At 44.1% G+C, this 27,343-nt stretch overlaps 1 protein-coding gene across 22 annotated transcripts in view; it reads left to right on the top strand.

Annotated features, from left to right (window-relative positions):
• LOC128339466 (microtubule-associated protein 2-like) overlaps positions 1-27,343 on the top strand; it is a 416,732-nt gene that overhangs the window by 215,681 nt on the left and 173,708 nt on the right. For 18 of the 22 annotated variants that reach the window (XM_053283445.1, XM_053283454.1, XM_053283444.1 and 15 more), the window contains one exon: positions 9,703-9,776. The exons of the other annotated variants lie outside the window; for them this stretch is intronic. The gene's annotated coding sequence lies outside the window, so the exon portion shown is untranslated. The remainder of the gene's footprint in view (positions 1-9,702; positions 9,777-27,343) is intronic. 22 annotated transcript variants of the gene reach the window in all.

The following is a 27,343-nucleotide window of genomic DNA, read 5'->3' as shown; positions in this document are numbered from 1 at the left end:
ATTCAATTTCTGCAAATATCTCCACATTGTAGGGTGAAGAAATTCCAGGTTAGCGACAGAGTTCTTTTTGCATCATTGTAGAGCCTATTAATTTTGCTGGCATGTACAAATAATTCACATACATTTGGGATTCTAGCCTAAATTTTCAGGCTTGGTGGCAAACAAAGCAGGGTGGCGGGGGAACATGGACACATGATTTTATTGGTCTCTAAAACCCTTAAAAGAATTTACAAGCAATTGTTACATCGTAAATTATAGCTAATAAAATAGCAGGTGGCACATCTTTCAAGGAGTGTGTTAAAATCATCCGCCCTGACAGGATCAAAAAACAACCCTCAGATTCACCCTGCCTGAATGGCTACAAAGCAAACCAAGCTGTTATTTCAAAGAGATGTAATTTTAATGACAACTCCGCCATGCTGCACTCTCCGCAAAGCTTTTGAAAGTGCCCCAGCATTAATTACAAGTTTAGCATCTTCCCCAGCTCTTCATTTATATTATGTGGGCATAATTACAAAGAGCAAACATAATTCTGCAATGATTACAACAGACATTCTGGAAGTCTGTATGGCTGTGAACATGCTGCAGAGGGCAGAATATGGCCTCTAATACTAAATGTTGCAAATACTGTAGAATCTTGAGAGACAGGGCTAGGTCGATGGGAACATAGGAAGCTGTCATATCTTGAGTCATATCATTGGTTCATTTAGCTCAGTATTGTCTACCCAGACTGGCAGCAGCTTCTCCAAGGTTGCAGGCAGGAGTCCCTCTCAGCCCTATCTTGGAGATGCTGCCAGGGAGGGAACTTGGAACCTTCTGCTCTTCCCAGAGCAGCTCCATCCCCTGAGGGGAAGATCTTACAGTGCTCACACATCAAGTCTCCCTCTCATATGCAACCAGGGCAGACCTTGCTTAGCTAAGGGAACAAGTCATGCTTGCCACCACAAGACCAGCTCTCCTCTCCCATGTAGGTTTCTTTTAAAAAAAAAAAAATTTCTTCTCAGTGGTGGCAAATATCCTGAAAACATGCAAGCAGTTTCTTAGAAACTAAGGGGAGTGCCTCCCACTACCAAAAAAAGTCTTGCTATTTCATTCAACACTGAACCAATTCTCTTTCAGTGGTCCCTAGCCTTTATCCCACTGACTTCTATAGCTTCCCTCAATGTTATAGGAATTGGAGGAGTAATTTGCTGTCTTTAGAATGTTTGTTTTGAAGACTTTGTAACACATGAGGGTTTGCGTTTCCATAATCAACTATGTTCTCTGCAAAAGCAGAAACATTAATGCAGAGGTAAGTTAAAATACACACCAACAATTCCACTAACACTGTTGCAACATCTGCCAGATGTGATAGTTGAGGACCTAGTACAGCCACAGCTACACCAATCACAATCCCCACCTAGGCCTACCTGCGTCTGCTGTTTATTGGAAGGAAAAGGTTTTTGTTGCTTCTAAGGCCACAGTTGTGATCTGTATGTTTGGGGGTGGGTGGGGTGTCCCAGTTCAGTTACTATTGTAAAAAATAAGGAAAAAGGTGAACACACAAAGTCCTAAACATACACTTCCTATGACAAGTAGAGATCGTTACCAGCCCTACCTACCTGAGTAGGGCAGTGCTAGCCGAGGTGAGAAGAACTGAGATTGCTCTCATTCCTGGCGCTCCTCAATTTGGATAGTCCAGATCTGGAAGCTGGTAGTCCAAGTTTGACACCACCCCACCCAGTGGTCCCTATGAGACATTGTAGCTGAGAGCTGATGCTGCCAGGGTGCATTGTGGGAATATCTGGCAACCTCCTCCGCCTCCCGCTCACTGCTCTGAGTGCTGCAACACCACTCATGTGGGCATGCAAGCAGTGGAGCCCTCTGAGGGCTCAGATAGTGTAGGGGAAGGTCAGGCTCCTGCCTTCCCCCCAGCCCTCCCTGACAATCCTCCCCAGGCAACTGGGTCATGTGAATGACCTTGTAATTTGAACAAAGGTTTTCCAATGGCAGATATCTTAGAAATAGAAGAAACAATGAGAAAAATAGGCCAACATGATGACTAACATTGTGTACATACAGTCAGAAGAAAAATGTGCGAGCATCTCACCCCTTCCCCTCTGTACAACCCACAAATATGTTTATGATGTGCAGCTCTCATGGATATAATTGTGGGTTGCAGAGTGCTTCCAGGGGAAGAGGAGATCAGTGAAATTCCACCACTACCCCCATGTGCCTGTGCTGCAGAAATAGAGATACAGCCGCTGCATACATTCTGCTTCCGATTGCAAATGCACAGCATTAGTCAGGATGTTGGCTACAGAATGCAAACATGCATGATGTTTTAGATATGATTCTGGCAGAAATGGAGGTCTCCTTTCCTAGTGGATGTCTCCTTTCCAATATTCCTATTAAGGATGCTAATTTTAAAATGATGTCTTGCTTTGTTACAGTGCTTTAATAAATGGTGATGAAAATTAATTGTATTCCTAAATTTTATGGATTCCTGTCTCTCTTGGTCACAGTTATTAATTTATTGTATTTATTGTTCGATTTCTATACCACAATTCATTAAAATAATCTCAAAGTGGTTTACAATATAATTAAAACAATGCACAATGAAAATACAAACGTGCAAATATTAAATATAAATATAACATCTCTCTATATAAGTTTAAAAACCTATATAAAACAGTAATACACAAAACACAAAGCAGCAACAATAAAAGCAATACTTTCATTTAAAAGTCTGGGTGAAGAGTCATGTCTTTACTTGTTTCCTAAAAACTGCCATGGAGGCTAGGAGCGGATTCCAGCCAGGAGAGCATTCCAAAGCCTGGGGGAAATATTTGAGAAGGCCCTGCCCTTTGTGCTCAACAGCCAAGCCTCTCTCACCAACAGCATGTGGAGCAGAACCCCCTCCAATGAACTTGTCTAGCGGGCAGAAACCCTTGGGAGCAGGCGGTCGCTCAGGTATTCAGGGCCCAAACCGTTAAAGGCTTTAAAGGTCAAAACCAGCACCTTGAATTGAACCCAGAAACAAATTAGTAGCCAGTGCAGCTCTTTCAGAATGGGTGTAATATGATCCCAACATGCAGCTCTGGATAAAATCCTAGCTGCCATATTTTGCACTAGCTGCAATTTCTGAATATTCTTCATGGGCAGCCCAAAGTAGAGTAGAGCAATAATCCAGCCATATTTGATGGCTACATCCATGCCTCTTGGATATAAACTTGGCAGTGGCAACAGTCATAATTCTTAAACCTCATGGCTGGGTCATGACCCAGGCCACGCAGTGGCCCATTGGGCAGCCATGGCGGCCTCTAAAATGGCCACCGACATGGAGAACAACCCTGGAACGAGCCAAAGACCGCCCAAACCAGGCTATTTGGAATTAAATGGAGGCTGGTGGGGGGAAGGGGAACCCTTGGAGGCTCCACTCCACAGCCACACAGAAGCCCCCAGACTAGGTGGCAGTGAGTTTAATTACATTTTTAAAAATTGATTTTAATTTTTTATTAATATTTTTTAAATAATTAATAATTAGTAAATTAATTAATTTTGTTATTATTACGAGCCCTGCTTAACTGAACCAGGTGTGTGTGTTCGGTGGTGACAAAACTGAACATGACCAGTCTGGTTCGGGTCCGGTCCATACCCGAACCGCATCAGGCAACCCAGTTTTGTGCACACTGCTATAGTCTACCCCAGGCTAGGGCAGCCTAGTCTGGGCTAGGCTGTGCATGTGGTGTGCCACAATCCATGCAGATCCTGGCGCTCCCATCCAGCCTAACCCTGTTTCCAAGCCTGGCTCTTAGCCGAGGTTGAGAGCAAGCACTCTCTTAATGCAACTGCCAAGCTCGTGTGTCTCCTCGGCTCCATAGAGCTGAGAAGACACAGATGGCCTTCTGACGGGGAAATCCCCCAAGGCACCTTGCTCACCACACAGTGCCTTGTCGGATATGTAGAGGCCAGGGAAACGAGTCCCAGCCTCTGTTGCTCCATGCTGTTCTTGGCAGCTCAGGTTGTGTGGGTGTGCGGCTTACATGCCAAGAGGCTCAGGAGCAATCGTCTGGGAGAAGGTGGGTTGAACCCTGCCTTCCTGCCCACATGCACCATCGTGTGAATGACCTCCATGAATGGTTTAAAGCAGGAGTTCTCAAACCTGGGTACCCAGATGTTGTTGAACTACAGCTCCCATCATATATGAACATAGGAAGCTGCCATATACTGAGTCAGACCATTGTCCATCTAGCTCAGTATTGTCTACACAGACTGACAGCGGCTTCTCCAAGGTTGCAGGCAGGAATCTCTCTCAGCCCTATCTTGGAGATGCCGGGGAGGGAACTTGGAACCTTCTGCTCTTCCCAGAGGAGCAGCTCCATCCGCTAAGGAGAATCTCTTACAGTGCTCACACTTCTAGTCTCCCATTCACATGCAACCAGGGTGGACCCTGCTTAGCTAAGGGGACAAGTCATGCTTGCTACCACAAGAACAGCTGTCCTCTCCTGCACAATATCAGAGCACAATGGCTGATGGCTGGGGATGCTTGGAGTTGTATTCTAACAGGGACCAAGTTTGAAAACCCCTGGCTTAAAGGACAAAGGAGGTTGCATGATCAATATTAGCCAAGCACATTTTGGAAAATCCTTCAATCAGAAGCCGCCCCACGTTAAAAGCTTAGTTTGGTTTATGTGAGTGCATTTGCTGTAATATATGAATTGTGTTTAATAAGGTTTTCAGACAGTTTTACTATGTTTCAAATCAGACCCGACCTTAGGGGAAGATCCACAAGTATTAATTTGTCGGTTTTATTTCTTATAAAACAAGTAGACCAGGGAAGCCTAGGCTTTTGCCTATTATCTGAATCGTTTAGAAGTGGCAGACTTTACCATGCTTTTGATTATATCTGTTTCTAAAAGCCATCTCTTCAGCAAATAACTGTTCATTTCACTACTTGCGCACATCCCCTGAGTGAAACCTTGTTGAATTATTTTTGCTGCAGTGGCGCATCAGAAGGCATGGCAGGACTGCTAGTGCTGAAGGCCCTCGGATTTCTCCCCTGTATTGATCTTCTGCTGAGCCAGAAGAAGCTTAATTAATTTGTTTTAAAATTCCTCTGCATCTCATGGATGGGTGCTACAAATCAATGTGGGCTGGAACCTCAATTCCATTCCACTCATTTTAATGCAGCTAATTACTGCATGGAGATGACAGGTGCCTTTTACCAAGGGGCTCTGCGGAAGGTTGGCTGTGGCCATTTGGCATGAGCTTGTTGTCATGAAGCGTCTAACCTTCTACTCCACTTGCCTTAACAAAACCTAACCATGTGATCATTTTGTGCCCATGAGAACTAAGCCTGAACTATAACAAGTGGGATCACTTGCTCCCTTCCACAGAAAACCCAGGTTTGTGTCACCAAGTGTACATTCAACAAGGAGCTGTAGCCAATCCTGGCCTCAGAAGCAGAGCTATAATAGGGCACACGGATCCCAAGAACCCATGCCCTCCTGCCTCCAGGGCCACCTCGCTCCTCTCTAGGTCTGCCTCTCTCACCTCCCCTAACCCGCTGACCAACCACTCTTGCCATTCTCAGAGGTGAGGGCAGGGCACTGGCATTTGAGCCCCCAGCGGGGAGGGGAGGGGAGTAAGAGGGGACACATGCACAATAATAATCCCCTTTACCAGGGAATCGACTGAGGGAGTGTGACTCTCTTGGTTGCTTTTTTAATCTCAGCGGCGTTGGATACCATCGACCATGGTATCCTTCTGGTTCACCTGAGGGAGTTGTGGATAGGAGGCACTGCTTTGCAATGGTTCCACTCTTATCTCTCAGGCAGATTCCAGATGGTGGAGCTTGGTGACAGTTGCTCTTCGAAATGGGAGCTATTATATGGAGTCCCTCAGGGCTCCATTCTGTCACCAATGCTTTTAAACATCTATATGAAATCGCTGGTTGAGGTCATCAGGAGATTTGGTGCAGGGTGTTATCAGTATGCTGATGACACCCAAATCTACTTCTCTATGTCAGTTTCATTGGGCAGTGGCATAACTTTCCTAAATGCCTACCTACAGGCAGTAAAGGGCTGGATGAGGGATAACAAATTGAAGCTGAATCCAAGCAAGACAGAGGTGTTGATTGTGAGGGATTGGAATTTGAGGGATGAGTTAGAGCTTCCTGTGCTGGATAGGGTTACACTCTCCCAGAAGAAACAGGTTCACAGTTTGGGAGTGCTCTTGGATACAGGCCTCACCCTGGTATCCCAGGTGGAGGCTATAGCCAGGAGCGCTTTCCATCTGCTTCGGCTGATTTGACAGCTGCACCCATTCCTTGAAGAAAACAATCTCAAAACAGTGGTGCATCAGCTGGTAACCTCCAGGCTTGACTATTGTATTGCACTCTACGTGGGGCTGCCTTTGTACGTAGTTCAGAAACTTCAGTTAGTTTAAAATGCGGCAGCCAGACTGGTCTCTGGGGTAACCCAGAGTGACCATATTATGCCTGTTCTCAAACAGTTTCATTGGCTGCCAATAGGTTTCCAGGCAAAATACAAAGTGCTTATTATCACATTTAAGTACAAAGTGCTGGTTATCACCTTTAGAGCCCTAAACAGCTTAGGTCTGAGTTACTTTAGAGAGCGCCTTTTTCTGTATGATCCCCACCACACATTGAGGTCATCTGGAGAGGTCCGTCTTCAGTTACCGCCAGCATGTCTGGTGGCGACTTGGAACCAGGCCTTCTCTGTAGCTGCTCCTGGCCTGTGGAATGCACTCCCGGCAGATATCCGTAGTTTGGGCTTGTTGTTGGCCTTCAAGAGAGCTCTAAAGACTTTCTTGTTTGGTCTGGCCTTCCACGGTTTTAAAATTGTTTTTAAGTATTCCTAATTGTTTTTAAGTATTCCTAAAATTGTTTTTAAGTGTTCCTAATTGGTTTTAAATCATTGGTTTTAAATCATTCTGAACTGCTTTAAATTTGTTTTTATATTGTTTTAACCGGCTTGTTTTAAATGGTGATTGTTCTTGTATTTTACATGTTGTGCACTACCCAGAGCCTTTGGATGGGGCAGTATAGAAATGTGTGTGTGTGTGTGTGTGAGAGAGAGAGAGAGAGAGAGAGAGAAACAGACAGACAGACAAAATTCTGGGGAAGGCAGTGCAAACCAGCAAAGCAACTGAACGGAAGGGAAGACATGAACCTGGGCATGTATGTGGCACAGGGAGGCTGTGCAGGAGAAAGAGAGAGAGAGGGGCGGGGAGAGAGAGCGCATCCTGAGGGAAGCGGTAGGGGAGAGGAAGTCCCGAGCAGTGGAGTTCTCTTCTCCCTGTGTGTGCTGCCCCTCCCTGGTAGGAGCAGGCCTGCTGTGGGTGCGGGGCCACCAGCAGAGGAACGCCCCACCACTAGGGTAGGGAGTATGACAATGTTGTGAGGTTGGGGGCGGGCTTGGCTGCCCTTTAGAATCCGGGCCACCTGACTCACTGAGGACCAAACTAGACAAGTTGTTTTAGATCCATGATCAGATCTCCTCTCTTTAAATTGTTAAAATGTTAGCTGTGTGTCTGGCAGGGGGATTGAATCAGGACTTTTGCACTGAGAGGGTTTAGCCCTCACCCCATGCCATTTTCTTGATTTAGGCCAGCTTCCTCAAATAAGAAAATGTGAAGACCTTTAGAGAGAAGAGAGAAACCACATCTTGCATTTGGGCCCTCGGTACTTGTGACTGCCACCTCCTGTTTGAGCCTTTCTGCTTACTAAAATGATCACCATAGGCCCTGCTCTAGGGCTTGCCGCCAACTGCGGCATGGCTGGCAGTGACATGTTTGTTTGTTTGTTATTTATTTGTCAAATTTGTACACCACCCCAAACTTTTGTCTCTGGGTGGTTAACAACAACATAAAACAAGTTAACATGGCCTTTTGGCAAATGGCCCCTAACGCCTTCCGTTTGGAGGCTTACATGATTCCCACACTGCAGGCCTTTTGGTGGATTGTTGAGAACTTTATAATGTATCAAGCATATACAGGGGTGCCGGTGGGAGGAAAACTTGATGAGCAACTCCTCACTTAAATTTGGGAGGGGAGAGATAAACATGTATTGGTGACTGAAGATATGGCTTGGGGGGGGGGCAGTGGCATAGGGAAGACATAGGTGGCCCTTTTCAGGCCGCAACCACCCCAACCCAGCGACAGCCCCTGTCTGAGCAGCTTCCCCCCTGACTGAACACCCCAGGGTAGGCTGCCCTGCCCCACCACTCCGCTGGCCTCCATTGGTGTGCAGCAGCCATCTGAATGGTCATCACAGCAGCCTAGTGCCATGCTGACCACTTGGCTGGCTGTTGCGCATGCGTGGCAGCTGGCTGAGTGACAGGGACAGGGCAGCCGGGCCCAGGCTGTTTGGTGAGGGAGGCTGCCTCTGTGTGTGTGTGCTGCAGCAGGGAGTGAAGGGGCGGCCCCAGGGAGAACTGGAGGTGGCCCCTGTGGCAGCTGCGCATGGGTTCTTTGAACTCATGCACACAATTACAGCTCTGCCCCTGTGTGAAGGGTTCAGTGGAATGAGGGCAGAGCTCCCCAAACACTTTGGGGGGATCTGCACCCTTGAGCAGAGGGTGAACAGAATTTGTTTTGGTTTTTTTCTGGCAGTAGCTATTGTTTGTGTTTGAGCAAACTGCTGCTGCTATCTGCACTGTTGTGGTTGAAGGTTTTTATTATTGTTTTTACTATTTTACTGTAAGCTGCTTTTGAAGGCCTTGTTATGAAGTGGGGAAACAGCCCATAAATAAACAAATAGATACAACATGCAGGTTTCCAAACATGACTTTGTTTCATTCATTTTTAAAAAAAATTCTCCTAGGTGCACACTTGAATATTCGCTGTATGCACCTAAAAAGCATAAGTTATGAATCACTCCTCGTAGGAGGCCAACTTCAAAAGCCCAGTATATTTTAAATGCCAAACTAAGAGCTTCTTCCTTCTGGGAGACATAAAGCACACAATATTGTGAGGACTGTAGTCATTTCACAGGCTCTGGGAATTGCAGCAGCCACTGAAATAACTACAATCTCCACAGTACTTTGTGATTTGTTTAGGGCTTCTAGGAGCAAGATACTCTTCCTTTAGCCACAGACCTCCCCACCCCCACCCCCACCCCCCAAAATCACAACCCACTGGCTTCAGGACTTATTAAAAGAAGCCACCGTGCAGCCATTGTTTCCTCACTGCCACTGGGTTTGGGAGGGAAGTACCATGGAAAGAGCCTGCCCTGCCCTGCTTAGCCCTATAGCTGAAAAGCTTAAAGCAGGGAGTTAACACACCTTGAAGAGACCTTCTATTTCTCATCCACTGTTAGATTCAAGAGGTGAAGAATTGAAAAATTAGTGAATCAGTTTGTTGTGTCTCGCAGGGGACCATGATACAGTACTTCTACAACAAGCAGAAAACCTGAGTTTCTAGTGTGCATCGACTTATCTGTTGTCAGACAATCAAATGTTTGATAAAATAAACCCAGATGGCTGAAGCCAGACAACCATACCAAGAAAGGCAGTCCTCCCAAAACAAAGCTGGAGTCCATAGGCAAAATGACCCCAAAAGAAAGATTTTCAGACTATAATTCTGAGAACACACTAGCATTGTCATGGGGCACGATATTAATATTAATATTGTTTAATAATAAAAATTGTATAATAAATGGCTTCCAAGTTGAAATGCAACACGTCTTCTTTTCTGCAGGAGCCTCAGACATTTCTTGGTTTTTTTTACCAACGGAGCATAGGAACCTCTAACATTTCCTCCTCCATAAATAGGTAAGACAGTTTTGCCTACTAACTGGAGTACTAGTGGGAAATACTCCTCTGTACATCGTTTAACAAAAGGGGAGATTTGAAAGGCGGTGACCCTACATGTAAGTTTTGTTGGTCTTCATGTTTCTGTTGTCATCACATTGTAGCTTGAGCATCTACTTTCCTAGTCTCAGAACTGTCAGCAGGCCTGCATATTTTGAGATTATCCCACTATGAGCTCAATCCTAAACAGCTTGCTCATTGGTATCATCCTGCCGTTCGGTGAGGACAGTTCTACCTAACATTGGATGTTTTATACAATGTGTTGTGAAATAGTCCTCTGTAGAGACTCTGAAACAAACTCTTTGAGTACCCATTTTTGGATGGCCTTCAGAGATCAGATTCTAACTGGCTTGGACTAAACAAAATTAGAAATAAAAGCATGCAGGCTGTTCAATTTTCAGGCTGCTCTCAATCTTCATTCTTGAGTGGATGTTAGATTTGTAAAAGCTTATCCCTTGAGAAAGAGTTACAAAATGCACTGGGTCCTTTTTTCAATATATCAGCTATCTTGTTGGTTTTCCCCAAAATGTTCCATGCCCCAGGCATTCGGAAACTTCTGAAACCAGTGGAATGGTCTATCCCAAAAGGACTGCCACCCTTATGTGGTGATGCTTCCAAAAGAAGAATATCCATATGAAATAAAATGTACTCAGGAAAGTTAACTCAAGGGGTATACATTGCATTTTCAAAAGACATGTAACAGAAGGGTAATGCTAATATACACCAATGTTTTCCATGGGATAAGAATGTGTAAAAAAAACAGATAACTGCTTTTAATTTGTGGAGTTTTACTGGAGCTAAGGGAGATATTTTTATTTACTTGGACTGAGGACATGGTTCTGTTTAGTCTGCTGAACAAATTATATCTCACTGTCTTACAAGATGAATGTTGACTCTGAACCTTCTCAGCCAATAACTATGGTTTCAGCAATATAATTTTGTCAAGTGTGTTTTCAGACAAGTTGAAAGTTATAGGACAAATATGTAGGATCAAGTTTAAGTTGGTCATGATTAAGCACCATTGAAATAAATGAGACAAGCTTGTCATGGCTAACTGAAGTCCCATTAATTTCAGTGGGGCAGTCATGACTTACGTAGTTTGTATCCTGCATGTTATTCATATGCTTTGTGGCAAAACTCAAGACCATAATTCCAAGAAGAGAGGTGCTGGGGCTGGAAATAGAGAAACTTTGGGGCTATTCACATGACCATGGTTGTGGGCGGGCAGGGCGGGGGGGAGCAGCGTTCAACCTACCTTCCTCCAAATGATTGTGTGCAGCCCCGGCAGCACGCAAGCCATGCACCCACACGACCTGCACTGCCAGAAGCAATGCAGATGACTATCTGTGCTGCTCCATCCTTTATATATCCCACAAGGCACCATGCAACAATAGCAGTGCCTTGGGAGAGTTCCTTGTCAGACAGACACTCTAGGCCCCTGTCTCTGTGTCTCCTTGGCTCCATGCAGCCAAGGAGACAAATCATCCTGGCAGCCAGGTTAAGGGAGCCCTTGATCCCTTAACCTCGGTTAAGAGCCGGGTTTAGGAGTGGGGTTGGGCTGGGCAGGAGCACCAGGATCCATGCAGATCCTGGCGCTCCACACGAGCAGCCTAGCCTAAGCTGGGCTTCTCTAGCCTGGGTTAGGCTGCTCATGAGAGCAGCCTCTTTATCTGCTGTGTGGAGGAAGATTTCATATGCTTAAAAATCTTGCTTGATTAAAATGTAAAGATGTTGTGTTCTAGACTATAACCTTTTCACTTTTAAAACGTGGAAAACATCATGAAGTATGGTGGCAAATTCTGAATAAAGATGAACCATTCAGAACAAAATTGGGCAGGTTCACATGGCAACAGATTATTCAAAATCTAGGACATTTCAGGTAAATCTTTTCAGGATAATAAGATGAATTATAACATCCTCTCATGGCATGGCAGTTTGACACAGTTAATATCTTTGGGGGAGTATTCTGGATTTATTTATTTATTGCTTAACTTGCACATCTATTGTGATGAAGGTTTTAACAGTCTGCAAAGTAGGAACCCTGACAGAAGGATATTTAGAAGGGGGAAAAATAGAACGAGAGACTAAGAATCAGCATGAGGGCCAGATATGCTCAACTTCATCCTGCATGGAGATCTGCTCTTCATAATCTGTTTAAACTTGATCATAAGCTCTTTGGGCCAGACATTTGGCTTTTAATTAGGTTTCATAAGGTGCATAGTTAATAAGCGCATCACCATGTGATCATTACAGTGTATGGCACATTTGTATACATTTAAAGCTCTCTCTGGCCTTGCCTAACCTTATCTTTCAGCCATTGTCTCCTGCTGCACATAAATTCCAACTGTATCACCCTCAGACACCTGGAGATTTCTCATTCTCAATCATTCTCCTGTGCTTCTCACAGGGACCATAGTTGGATGGGGCCTTAGTGACAGAGCATCTGCTTTGTACTCAGAAGGCCCCAGGTTCAATCCCTGGCATCCAAAGAGGGCTGGAAAAGACTCTTGCCTGAAACCTTGGAGAGCCACTGCCAGTCAGTGTAGACAACACTGAGCAGATGGACTAATGGCCTGACTCAGTATATGGCAGCTGCCTATGTTCCCTATGCCTAGAACTCCCTTCCTTATCATGTACATGATGCCAACCCTCTCTTCCTTCAAATCCCCCCTGAAAACAGTTTTTTGAGGCCTTTACTTAACTTCTTAATGCCCATTCTCAACTGTGTCCAAGGTTTTAGTATATATAACTGCATTTTCTCCATATTTATCCTCCTTGCCCCCTTGCCCCCCTTCCTGTCCCTTATCGTTTTCCCTATTGTCATTTTAGACTGTAAGCTTTTGGGGGCAGGGACCTGTCTGTTTTTGCCTACAAAGTTGTTTATGGTGCCATGTGCACCAGTGGCAGTGTACCAATGAGGAGAATAGGCATACTCTGCTGGGACAGAGAGCTTGAGCTGAAACCTGCTTTTGTTTTATTGCCCCCCACCAACAAAAAATGTTCCATATAGGAGCATAGGAAGCTGCCATATACTGAGTCAGACCATTGGTCAATCTAGCTCAGTATTGTCTTCACAGACTGGCAGCGGCTTCAACAAGGTTGCAGGCAGGAATCTCTCTCAGCCCTATGGTAGTTTGTTGGTTCAATAAAAAATATCTTGTTCTATATTTAAAAAAAAAATCTTGTCCTATCTTGGAGAAGCCAGGGAGGGAACTTGAAACCTTCTGCTCTTCCCAGAGCGGCTTCATCCCCTGAGGGGAATATCTTGCAGTGCTCACACATCAAGTTCATATACTGAACTGTCGCAGACTAGTAAGGGGAAAATAATCCTAGGAAGCAGACATTATTCATATTTTTGTTCTGTCTTTGTCACGAGATGTCTATCAGACCACTGGACATGATTTTGAATAAAATGCTGTTCTTTAGCAATATGAATAATTGATCAATTAAAACCATAATGAATCCCCTTTTGAAAAAAGAGATTCTAATACCTAATAAACGCCCTAACATTTCTGAAGTCTGAAATGGGGCAGGAAGAAAGGGAATGATTTACTTTATAATTTGAACTTTTCATTGTATTCTGCATGCTTGAGGATACTGTAAGACAGATATAAGGGCAACTGGACATAAATGTGATGTGGCATTCATGTCAGCCTTGCAACAGTGGATATGTTTATTTTGGGAAAATGTAGGTAACTGTCTTCTGTCACTGGAAGTTAAGTTATAAAGCAACAACATATCCTCTTGCCAACCTAACTTATTCTGATTTTGCTCCAGTTCGACTGTGTTGTGTGGATTTAGGCCTCTGATAGAATTACTGTACTGAAAATTGATTGGCAGATTGTCCTTGGTCAGGTGAGCAATGAGTCAGTTAATTGTGCACAGTCCCTTTAACTACAGTTCAGCCTCCAGAAATCCCCTTCCCTCTCTTCCCTCTTCTTCAGTTAGCAGAAACCCTGCTGCAGGCCTGTGTGTAGAGCCACCCAGGGAGTTGTATATAACCCTGTTTCATAAACTAGTAATGTTACCAGCACAGTAGAGACTGAATGAGTAATCAAGGTTCTGCAGACAATGCAGGCTGAACCGCTTCAGACTACAAGTGAGGGCTCACGTGACTGAATGCTACTTTACATATATCCCTGAACATAGAAGATTAACATGTCAAGGATAAGTCTGGGCTAGCTAAGATCATGCATGCTACCTAAGATCAAGAGTTTTGAGTTTTGTTTTGTGTGTGTGGATTTGTTTGTTTGTTTTGGTGTAGAGGACCACTCAATCATGTGAACCCCCACTTGCAGTCTGAAGTGATACAGTCCAGACACAGGTTTATCCCCGCAGTAAGATGTATACCTAGGTATGAGAGAATTTCTCTGCTAAATTATAATAGTTGCGTAGCAAAACATTCAGCATATGTTCATTCAGCTTCTGGTTCATATGTGCTAAGAAAAATTGCACCTGTTGAATGTGGATGCCACCATTAACACAAGAACAGCCCTGCTGGATCAGGCTCAAAGCCCATCTGGCCCAGCATCCTGTTTCACACAGTGGCCCACCAGATGCCTCTGGAGAGCCCACAGGCAAGAGCTGAGACATGCCTCCTCTCCTGCTGTTACTCTCCTGCAACTCGTGTTGAGAGGGATCCTGCCTCTGAGACTGGAGGTGGCCTTAGCCCTCAGACTAGTAGCCACAAGCTATTCTCACGAGCGAGCAAAACTGGGCTAAGGAAGCCCAGCTCGGTTTTACTCACTCATGAGAACCTCCAAGCTCGAGCGCAAGCCCAGTGTCTCCATGGCAGCAAGCCCGCCTAAGTGGCTGTCCCCTTAAACGAGGTTAATGGACACTCAGGGGGAGGAGGGGGGAGGAGGATCCCAGAAATGCATGGCGCACTTGTGCGGTACATTACTGGGACTCCGGGGCGGGGCACCTCAAAGCAGTGCTTCCCTGCACCCAACTCCCGGAGCTGCTGGGTGTGCTGCAGCCGGGCGCAGGAATACCAGACAAGCCACTGCTCATCTAGGCGGGTGATCCACCCACCCGGCGGTGGGTGAATAATCCTCTGTAGGGAGAGGGGTCGAACCCACTCTCCCTGCAAACCTCCTCTTGGTGCTTCACACTGCTTGTGTGAAGCGCCTCACTGAGAGACCTGTTCTCCATGAATTTATCTAAAACCTTCTTCAAGTTAACCAGGCTGTTGGCTGACACCACATCTTGTGGCAGAGAATTCCATAGGTTAATTATGCTTTGTGTGAAAAAGTACTTACTTTTGTCAGTCCTAAATTTCTTGGCAATCAGTTTTATGGGATGACCCCTGGTTCTAGTGTTATGTGAGAGGGAGAAAAATGTATCTCTATCAACTTTTTCCACACCATGCATAATTTCATAGACCTCTATCATATCTCCCCACAGTCATCTTTTTTCTAAAGTAAAAATCCCCAAGTGTTGTAGCCTTAACTCATAAGGAAGGTGCCCTAGGCTGCTGATCATCTTGGTTGCCCTCTTCTGCACTTTCCCAGTTCTACTATGTCCTTCTTAAGGTACAGTTACCAGAACAGTATGCAGTAATCCAAATGTGGCTGCAACATAGTTTTGTATAAGGGCATTATAATATTAGCAGTTTTATTTTCAGTCCCCTTTCTAATGCTTCCAAGCATGGAATTGGCCTTTCTCACAGCTACTGCACATTGAGTCGATATTTTCAAAGAGCTGTCCACCATGACCCCAAGATCCCTCTCTTGATCAGTCACTGACAGGTCAGATCCCATCAGCATATACTTGAAGTGGGGGGGGGCTTGCCCCAATATGCATCACTTTGCACTTGCTAACACTGAACTGCATTTGCCATTTTGTTGCCCACTCCCCCAGTTTGGAGAGATCCTTTTGGAGTTCCTCACAATCTCTTTTGGATTTCCCTTCCCTAAAAAGTTTGGTGTCATCTGGAAATTTGGTCACCTTGCTGCATACCACAACTTCTAGATCATTTATGAATAAATTAAAAAGTACCATTCACAGTACAGATCCCTGGGGGACCCCACTTCTTACTTCTTTCTGTTTAGAGAACTATCCATTTATATCTTCCCTCTGTTTCCTGTCTAACTGTTTCCAGTTACCAATCCACACATGAACCTGTCCCCTTATCCCATGACTGCTATATTTTCTCAACAGTCTTTGATGAGGAACTTTGTCAAAAGCCTTTTGAAAATCCAGGTATTCTATGTCAACTGGATCACCTTTATCCACATACCTGTTGACACTCTAAACAAACTCCAAAAGCTTAGTGAGACAAGATTTACCTTTGCAGAGCCATGCTAGTTCTCCCTCAGCAGAGCCTTTCCTTCCATGTGCTTTACAATTTTATCTTTGCTTTCCATCAATTTGCCCGGCACAGACATTAAGCTAACCAGCCTGTAATTTCCCTGATCCCTCCTGGATCCTTTTTGGAAAATTGGTGTGACACTGACTACTTTCAGGTAAGAATCTGATTGTAGGGATAAGTTCTATATTTTTTCAAGGAGGTCGCCAATTTCCCATTTGAGTGCAAGGACTCTTGGGTGGATGCCATCTGGTCCTGGCGATTTGTTAATTTTAATTTTTTTCAGACACTCATCTCTTGTTACATCTATCTCACTCAGTTCTTTGGCCTTTGGCCCTGAGAAGCTTGGTTCAGGCAAAGGAATACTGTGTGCTCAGTATCCCCTGCCATGAAGACACATGCAAAGAACTCATTTAGCTTCTCTGTAATCTCCATATCCTCTTTAATAATCCCTTTCACTCCCTCATCATCTAACAGACCAACTGCCTCCTTGGTAGGTTTTCCTACTGCTGGTGTATTTAAAGATGTTTTTTTATTCCCTCAATGCTTTTAGCTAAATGTTTCTAAATCTCTGTTCTCACCTCCCTGATTGTCACCTTGCATTTCTTTTGCCAGAGTTTGTGTTCCTTTCTGTTCTCTTCATTTGGGCAGGCCTTCTCATTTCTGAAGGAAGTTTTCTTCCCCTTTATAGCTTCCTTGATTTTACTTGTTAGCCATGCTGGCATCCTTCTTGACTTGGTGGTCTCTTGTCTCCTTTTTGGTATACCATTCTTCCTTTAAATTTAGGCACTAGTAGTCTTAGACTGCAATGCTAGAATCAGCAGAAGTCACTTGCAAACTGTTTGTGTTCCCAAAGAAATAAGAAAATCAGCTATGATAAGGGCATTTTAACATTACAGAAGAAATATATACTGTTGGTGTTAGTAATTCTATAATTTTGCCACCTAGCTTATGGATATGAAAGTAGACAAACCAGGGGTGTAGCAAGGTTGGAGTGGGCCCAGAGACAAGATTTTAAAATGCCCCCTCCCTCACTGAAGCTCAGCTCATGAAGTAAAGAAATCTTAAATGAGGCTGAAAAGTGGTAACAAAAAGCATAGTAAAATACACACACACACACACACACACACACACACACACACCACCTATGTGCCACAATAGAACACCATCCTAAATTACTTTTTAAAAGTTTTTGTAAATTGTGGATGATGCAAGTCATTGAATGGTACTAGAGAAAGACATGCTGTTCTGGTAGCTCCAGGTCTTAACACTCACATCAGTTTCAGAGGATGAATACAACTGAAGGAAGCCCGGGCGAGTGTGTGGCTGGGGGATTCAGTCATGTGACTTGCCTCTGGGGGGGGGCCCCAAGGCAGTGCGCCCCCAGACAACTGTCTCCCCTTGCCCTATTATAGTTATGCCCCTGAGACAAACTCAGTCTAAAAATAAAGCACACTGTTGGCACTAGGATTTAACTAGACATTGAACTATCTGTCTCTGTGAACTATCTGTGCTATGGGCTATTTGTTATTTCATATTTTAAAAAGCCAATTAATGACATTCCAATTTTGATGAAGTGAATAAATGAATCACACAAAAATGTAATACAGATGGATGCATAACATTCTTCCATCCTTCTATTTTGGTTGTGTGTTGGATAAGATTCAGAGAGACCTAGGGGTGTGCAATTCGGGTTTTCGGTGATTCGGTTCGGGACCCGAACCGAATCACCCCCGTTCTGTTCTGTGCCCGAATCTGGGCTACCCGAATCACCCCTGATTCGGTTCGGATTCGGATTAAATCTGAATCCAAATCAATTCGGGTATGAAAAATGGGTCCCAGGGGCAAAATAGTGGTGTGGGGTGGTAGTGCCCAATGGTTGGAGGCTACCACCCAAATTTCAGGGGAATTGGGCAAAGGGCTGATTTTTGGGGAATTTTTGAAGTTTTAGTGTCTTTGGGGCAGATCGGGGGCATAGCGTGGGATCTACGAAAAAAGAGTGGGGTGGGGTGGTAGTGCCTAATGGGTGGAGGCTACCACCCCAATTTCAGAGTGATTGGGCAGAGGGCTGATTTTTGGGGAATTGTTAAAGTTTACGCGTCTTTAAGGTTTTTCCTCATAGGATATGCATGGAGCTTTCAGCAGCCCCATAAGTGCACTTGGGGGGTGCTGGGGTGGCCCAGAGCGAGTGGTAGTGTAGTGCACATAGGGTGCCAACCACCCTCATGGGTTTCTAACCCATGGGGTACAGGGTGCTGTTGTTTCAGAGGTATTCTGAGTGTGGATTCTATGATAGCTAATGAGATTTTCAATGAAACACCATGAATCCACTCTAATTTGCTATCATAGAATCCACACTCAGAACACCTCTGAAACAACAGACCCCTGTACCCCATGGGTTACCACTCGTTCTGGGCCACCCCAGCACCCCCCAAGTGCACTTGTGGGGCTGCTGAAAGCTCCATTATAACTTATTATGAGAAAAAACCTTAAAGTCTTAAAAATCAGCCCTCTGCCCAAATCCTTTGAAAAAATTCAGGTAGCTTCCTTGACCCTACCTGGCACTACCACCAACCCCACACTGCTCTAGGCCACCCCTTTGCCCCCCGCGTGAAGCTATACATTTGCTGACACCTCAATGCTTCTCTATGGGGAAAAACCTTAAAGTCGCGTAAACTTTAACAATTCCCCCAAAATCAGCCCTCTGCCCAAATGGTTTGAAAAAATTCAGGTAGCTTCCTTGACCCTAACTGGCACTACCACCAACCCCACACTGCTCTAGGCCACCCCTTTGCCCCCCGCATGAAGCTATACATTTGCTGACACCTCAATGCTTCTCTATTGGGGGAAACCTTAAAGACGCATAAACAGCCCTCTGCCCAATCACTCTGAAATTGGGGTGGTAGCCTCCACCCATTAGGCACCACCCCCCCACCCCACTCTTTTTGCCCAGATCCCGCACTATGACCCCAAACTGCCCCAAAGACACTAAAACTTCAGAAATTCCCCAAAAATCAGCCCTTTGCCCAATTCCCCTGAAATTTGGGTGGTAGCCTCCATCCATTAGGCACTACCACCCCACCCCACTATTTTGCCCCTGGGACCCAAAATTCGAGCTGACGTCACATCAGACCTTTTTGCATTCAAATCAATGGAGGCAAAAAGGCGGGAAATTCAAAAAGATGTCAGCCCAAATTACCCGAATTTTTCGGGCCTGAATCAGGGGTGATTCGGCTTGGGCCAAAAAATATCGGGGGACATCGGGGGTGATTTGGTTCGGACCCGAATCACCCAAAATTGCTCATTTCGGGCACAGATCGATCTGTGCCCGAAATTTTTTGCACATCCCTAGGCAGTGCTGAATATTAAGGCTGTGCATCACCAAAATGATCATAATGGGATCAGATCTTGATTAAATGCATTGTGTTGATGATGCACATGAGGTAGCTTTCATTAACTTTATCTGATAGCACAAGGCACATTGGGCTCCCCTTTTAGTGCAGGAAAGTTTCTGCAGCAGCATCTTCAATCACCACTTTTCTTTCCTGGTAGGTGGCCCATAATGCTCTGAGAGATTTCCAGATCTTCTCTAGAACTGGTAATTGTAAGGCTGCATCTCAGATTGCTAGATACCTTGGACTGGATGGCATAAATGTATGCTGGTCAGGTGTCTAATCCATAAAAGGTCTTTATTGTTGAAGTAAAAGACAGAATGACCCAAAGGAATTTCTTGGTGTGGTTGGTCCAGGACCAGTGCCATAACATGAAGGGGGAGTATTACAATAAGGTAATAAGGCGGTCAAGAAGCATTTGTTCACCCAGGCTTTTAATTAGATACTCTTTTAATAGTTTGAAGGTTTTAAATACTTTTAGTGTTTTAAATTCTAAATTGTTATAATGTTTTAACCTTTTTATTTGTTGTTTGTATTGCTTTGTTGTAAACCATTCAGAGACTTGCATTTTGGGTGGTATACAAATATGTTAAATAAATAAATGAATAAATAAAATATTAAAAGGAAACAGACTAAACTATTGTCACTTCTTTCTCTTTTCAAACTAATTGTCATGTAACGTGCACATGAACTGTTAATCCATCAGTTACAACCCCAGATAAAGCTGAAGAACCAATATACTTCTTATACTCAGATTCTGTTCTTTATATAAAATACATATAAAATGCATTTTCACTAATACAGTGTTCCACATTTGATACTGCAGGCTAAAAACACAGGGCAAGATACTGCCTTGGAGTTGCAGTGTGTTAACTTAACCTGGTACTTCTTTTCAAACTCTCTTTTCTGACTTCATTCAGGCTAGTTTCTTCACATGCACTGAGATTAGAGATGTGCAAATTGATTAGAGCTTGAATGGATTTGAGCTTGAAATGGGTTGTTCCAAGTGTTTAAAGTTCAAAACAAAATGCCCTTAAAATAAAAGGCCTGTTTCGAGCTCGAAACAAAACAGCCCCATTTCACCTCAAAACATTTTGAGTGCCATTTTGACGCCTGTTTTTCTGAAGAGAGCAAGTCTACCAACTGGGGTTGGTGGGTAGACCCACCCTCAGCCCCAGATGTAGCGTGTCAGCACTACCCAGTGGACCAGTCCTACCCACAGGTAGGATTACCTGATTCAGGTAGGACTACCTGATGCAGGTAGTCCGGATGTAGCACGTTGGCCCACCTCAGAGGACTGGTCTACCCGCTGACCCCAATTGGTAGACCAGGTCTCCCCAGAAAAACAGGTCTCATAATAACGCTCAAAACACTCAAAACATTTCGAGTATTTCAAGGATGATTTGTTGAAACAGCCAGCTTTGGCTGCTGTTTTGACAAATTGATACGAGGATTTTGCTATTTGTTTCAAGCTCAAAATGAATAGCAAAATCCATTTTGTGCACATCCCTAATTGAGATGTGTCCTCAGAAATGGAGGTTCATAACTGAGCTATGGATATAACTCATTGATTTATTGATTTATTGATTGTTCGATTTCTATCCCGCTTTTCATTCAAATAATCCCAAAGTAATTTACAATATAATTAAAACAATGCACAACTAAAATACAAAAAGTACAGTTATTAAATACAAATATGAAAAGTTTAAAAGTTTTTAAACCTATATTAAAAAAGTAACACAAACACAAAGCAGCAGCAGTAAAAATGGTACTCTCAAATAAAATCCTGGATTAAGAGCCACATTTTTATCTGTTTTCTAAAAACTGTGATGGAGGCTGAGGAGTGGATCCAGCTGGGAGAGCATTCCAAAGCCTGGGGGCAGTGACAAGAAGACCATGTTCAACGGCCGAAACTCTCTCACAGTTGGCACATGGAGCAGAGCCCCCTCCAATGATCTTGTCAAGTGAGCAGAAACCCTTGGGAGCAGGTGGTCCTTCAGATATCCAGGGCCAAAACTGTTAAGGGCTTTAAACGTCAAAACCAGCACCTTGTATTCGATCCAGAAACAAATTGGTAGCCAGTGCAGCTTTCAAAATGAGTGTATATGATCCTTTCAGGCATTTCCAGATAAAATCCTAGCTGCTGCATTTTGCACTAGCTGCAGTTTCTGAATGTTCTTCAAGGGCAGCCCCACATAGAGCATCTTACAGTAATCCAGCTGTGATGCGGGTAAGGCATGGGTAAGTGCGGCTGCATCTGTTTTCTTGAGAAAGCTAGCACACTAACCAAAACTGTGCAAAAGCACCTCTGGCCAATTCCTCCACCTGAGCATCCAAAAGCAGAGCCAGGTCCAGCAGTACTCCCAAGCTGCACACTTGCTCTTTCAAGGGGAGTGCAACTCCATCCAGAACCAGTCAAATCCCTTCATCCCAATTGACTCTCATACTGTCCAACAGCACTTCTGTCTTGTCTGGATTCCATCTTAGTCTACTAGCCCACATCCTGCCCATCATGGTCTCCAGCTCCCATTTCAGGTCATCCATTGCCTCCCTAAGATCAGATGATAAGGAGAGATAGAGCTGAGTGTCATCTGCAGATTGCTGACAGTTCAATCCAAGTCCCTCTCCCAGTGGTTTCATGTAGATGTTGAACAACACAGGGGACAAAACTGAGCCCTGCGGTACCCCACAAGCCAGTGGCCAAGGAGCTGAGCAGTAGTTCCCAGAACCACCATCTGGACCCTTTCCCCAAGAAAGGACTGAAGCCACTTGAAAGCAGTGCTTCCAATCCCCAAACTCGAGAAGCGGCCCAGAAGGATACCATGGTCGATGGTATTGAATGCCACTGAGAGGTCCAGCAGAACCAACAGGGATGCACTCTCCCTGTCAAACTTCTGTTGTAGGTCATCCACTAGGGTGACCAAGGCAGTTTCAGTACTATATCCAGGATAGAATCCAGATTGAAAGGGATTTATATAACCCATATCATCCAAGACCCTTTGCAGCTGAAACGCCAACACATGCTTTATCAACTTGCCCAAAGGGGAGGTTAGAAACAGGTCTGTAATTGTTCAGGTTGAAGGGGTCAAGGGTAGTGGTCTCACCACTGCCTCCTTGAGTCATGATGGCATCCTGCCCTTCCTTAATGAAGCATTGCTTTTAGTCTCCAACCACCTGCCCATAACCTGCTTTGCAGATTTTATTAGTCATGAAAGGCAAGGGTCTAGAGCGCATGAAGTTGCCTGCACACTGCCCAGGATCTTGTCCACATCCTCAGGCTGCACCAGCTGAAAAGAATCCAGATGGTCCAGATGGTACCTAGGCACATCTGCTGGAAAGGACAAAATTCTGGAGTCCAGATCGGCACGGATGCAAGCAACTTTATCTGCAAAGTGGCATGCAAACTGGTCATAGTGGACTATAGATAGTTCCTCCGCCATTACACAGGGGGATGTGTGAAGCAATAACTTCGTTACACAAAAAAGCTCCACTGGCCTACACTGAATAGATGCAATGGAGGCAGAGAAAAAACGTTTCTTTGTCACCGCCCCCTCCCCCAAGTAGTCCCAAAAATGGGTTTTAGCCCGTGTTTGGTCAGATCCATGACTACTTTTCCTCATTGTTCCAGCCGTCATCTAAATTGTTTCATTTCCCTAACCTCCTCAGAAAACCAAGGAGTGGGACCAGGCTTCACCAAGCCAGAGAGGGCATACTTACTTCCAGGTAAATGTGTAGAGAACTGCAGCTTCAGGCAGCAAATCTAACCACATTTAGCTGGAAGTACATTTCACTGAAACCTAAAGGACTTTGTAATTTTTTGTCACAAAACAAGCCACTTACAGGACTTTTTTGATGGTTTTTTAATTTAAAAAAATATTTAAAACCAACAATTTGTCAGTCCACTTCAATTTAAATATAAATATTCCTCCCACATCTCTCTGCTCAAAACCAAAGCCCTATGCCCAGTCATTCCAGGTGATCTAAAGGCTTGGGCTGAAATGGGGTTGGTTTTTTTATGAAGGCAAAGAGCAGATTCTTCCATATCGGGGTGGAACTACTTTTTAAAAACTAGGGTTTTTAAAAAAATTTTTAAAAAATATTTAAAACCAGCAAATTCCTCAATCTCTGAATTAAATATTCAGAGTCATTTCAATCTGCCCTACACCCCCCCACCTTATATTAGAGCTCTATGGCAAGGAATACCTAAAAATCCAAGAGGGGGGTGACCACAAAAAGGAAATCACATCCTACCTTCATTACTAAGCTTGAGGAGTCAAAAGCTGGGCAGAGCTGTGGTGGGCAAGGACAGCCAGCGCTGGCCACCCTGCCTACCTCCTTCCTTCCTTGCTGCCTGCCTGCCGGCACTAGAGTTCCTGCTTCAGTGAGGCCTGCATGGAGGCCTCTCTGGAAGCCCCACCCACCCACCGAACAGCTGAGAGATGGAGACTGAAGGGGCTGCAGCCACTGGCAGGCTGCTTCACTCCCCTGGCCAGAGCAGGAGGGCTAGCAGGAGAGGGGGCCAGCAGGCAAGGCAAGAGGGACTGGCTAAGGGGCCTTGGGTGGCCCTCCAGCCCCTGTGGGCCTAGAGACATTTGTCTCCCCTTGCTCAAGGGAGCTTACGCCCCTTAGCTGAGAGAGACACCAGCCCATCCGACCAGGTCTCCATCACACTTACCAGGTCAGCATGCTCATCCGCAATCAAATCATGGATAACAGATATTTTACCATTAACCTGGCATTCAGCGGCAGCACTCTAGTCCTTAAGAGAGTATTTCCAGAGCTCCCTGGGGCTGCAGGATTGGGAGAAGAGCCAGGAAAAGGAATAGGCCTCATTTGTCTGGACCACTTTCCCCTGTAACAGCCTGCCCAACTCCCATCGCAGCTCTGCCCACTACCTGAGAAATTAACACCCCTAGACCCTCCCCAATCCTCCACTCTCCCAGACAGCCCAACTACCTTAGCCGCTATGTGGAGCTCGTATTTATATTGGTATGAGCACCAAGCCAAGACTCCCTTGAAACCACAGCCATGCAGCAAGTGCCCAGAGCCCAGGAATGTACACAACAATCCTGGGCCTAGTCATTATGTATGACAGCACATCAAATTTTATTGTTTGATACATTATGAAATGTAAACGTATAACTGACTTAGCTTCATTAAGAAAAATAATTACAAATACAGGTGGCCCTCGTTATTCTCAAGGGTTCCATTCTCACATATAGGCACAGATACCGAAACCATGAATAACAAAACCTTACCCCATGGAAATCTAGGGGTTAGTTTTCTAACCAAAAAGTGGGGGGTAAAAAAGCAGGTGGGGGCAGAAATAAGAGGAGAAATTGTAGTACCTTATTCTCCAGGTATCCAACTCTCCAGCCATACCCCCCAACACACACAAACACAAGCACCAAAATGGTCAAGTTTGGGTGAATATATATGTATTTAAAGTGGTGCTCTGCTGTAAAATGGAGGCCAGAAATTACATTGGAAGTCATTTTCAGGTCATTTCTGGCCATTAAAAAAACATGGATGGGTGAATTTTGCCTGTTTTTCTACCCATGGATAAAGAAACTGGGTCTCCAAGACTCAGCCACAGATACGCGAAACTGCAACCTGCAAGTCCACAGATAATGAGGGCCATCAGTATATCCAATGTAAGAGATGAAACAGAAAGATGCTGCAGTCAAAAGTACCTTTCATCTTTGTTTTGGTCAGTTAGGGAAATGGGTGTGTATGTTAAAATATAAACCATCAATGTTGTAGTGAACAAGACATTTTTATGTGGACTAATCTTCTGTTCATATTGAATCATGTCAGCATTATCCAGAAACACAATATTTACCCAAATTGGAGATGAGTCTGAATTTAAGACAACCCCCTTTAAAAGTAGAGGTTAAATACAGTTTATACCTATATTTACTCAAAAGGAACAGGACTATTAATTTAAGATGGCCTCTTGATTTCTAATATTTAAAAAAAAAAACTTGCAAAAAAGTGGATTCAGAGTGAATGTGAGTCCAAAGACCTTGGATTCAGGTCAATATGATATACAAAAACCTGCTACATCTGTTTAGCAGAGACAACAGTGGGATGAGTGTACACAACATGCCTTCCTCATGTTTCTTTTTAGATTGTAAATCCCTTCAGGACAGCGAGCCACTGACATTTTATTTCTTTTGTTATGTAATTTACTTGTAGAACTTTTAAAAACTGAAAAGTAGTATATACATATTAATAATAAATTATACAAATATAGTGTGGGGACTTGGATTGTTCTTTTGGATTTGTGCCTGTATAACTTAAGCCTGATTTGCAGTAGGTCATCACCCTCATTTATGGCTGTCCAAAATAATGACTCCACAAGCACTATCAATTATTCTGCTCCTTTTGGGAGTAGTTCTTAATTTAAACGTTGAATTAAACTTAAATTAAACCTGCAGTAGTGATTATGAAGGCCCCCTTTGCTAAGCAGGGTTTGCCTTGGTTTGCATCTGGAAGGGTGGATATATACAAGCACTGTCTGCTGTAAGGGCCGTAGCTCGTGGTAGAGCATTCTCTTGCAGGCAGACTGTCCCAGATTTTCTTCCTGCATCTCGAGGCAGGGCTGGGAAACACTCCTGCCTAAAATGTTGGAGAGCTGTTGCCAGTCAGGATAGACAATACTGACAATGGTCTGACTATAAGGCAACCTGCTACAGTATATTACTACCACTCATGCCTTTTCTTCTTCTCAGTACTTTCTGGCAAATCATGGGGTAAATATCCTATTAAACTGGTTGTATTGCTTTGTCCACTAGAATACTGTTAATTCATTTTCTAAACTAGAAGGTGAAAGGTAAACTAGAAGGTAAGATTGAAGGTGAAAAGTTCAAATATATCATGCTTCTGGGGATATTTTTAGATACATATAAAAGATACATGCATGCACACACCCAGGGAACCCTAAGTGTCTTTGAGAGCTGAAAAGCCCATTTGTGATTTTTAGAATAGCTCTTCATATCGACTGTTCTTTTCCAACGTGTGCACATATGTAGACTGTGCGACAGCTCTGCCTGAAAGGTGTTCTGACACTAGAAAATATGTCCAGACATTTCTGCCGCTTTGTACTGCAGAATGTTATGGTGATCGGGAAAATACTGCAATGCACCAAGGGTATACTAGCACTAGCTTTTACTTAAAGGTTAAAATAAGATATTCCCCTCCCCCTCTCCAGCTTGTAGGCGGTATTTTAATCAAGTTCTCATGGTAACAAACATAGCAATTTAAATTTGCTCGAACCAACAGAAAATTGTTCTTTTAAAAAATGTGCTTGAGGTGGGGGTGTTAAATCAATACAACTGCAGTGGTATTCATTATCGTAAGTCCTGTAATGCAGGAAAGATGCTATAAAGAGATTAAAAATGTTATATTAGTGAATTCAGAAAACAAAAGCACCAAAACTACTACCTAGCATATGATTCCCAACTGATGATTGCCACAACAGCTTATAAGTAGGGATAGTTCAAAGTTTCCACACACATCCCTCCACATTCTCCTCTTGATTTAGTGTTCTGATTTACCTTGCCCTAGTTGTGGAACTGCCTAGATGCATTTGTGTACTGCCATTCTTTCTGCTTGCATTTCCAAAATGTGTAACGAGCGTTGCAATGGTGACATGCATGTGTGATTTGACTTGTGCTGTTTGAAACTCCTTGACTGTACTTGAAGTTTTGATGTGAGCATCTCATGTAAAGCTTTGTGTAAGGAGTGCTTGTTCTGAAAGCTCACTATTCTGCTGTCCAGTGAAACATTTTATTTCTTTAAAATATTTCTCTGTACATAAGTGC

This window comes from Hemicordylus capensis, chromosome 1 (assembly GCF_027244095.1).
Source record: "Hemicordylus capensis ecotype Gifberg chromosome 1, rHemCap1.1.pri, whole genome shotgun sequence".
NCBI classification, from domain to species: Eukaryota; Metazoa; Chordata; class Lepidosauria; order Squamata; family Cordylidae; genus Hemicordylus; species Hemicordylus capensis.
Note: the sequence above shows the minus strand (reverse complement) of the source record. Positions and strands in the feature narration are given on the sequence as shown.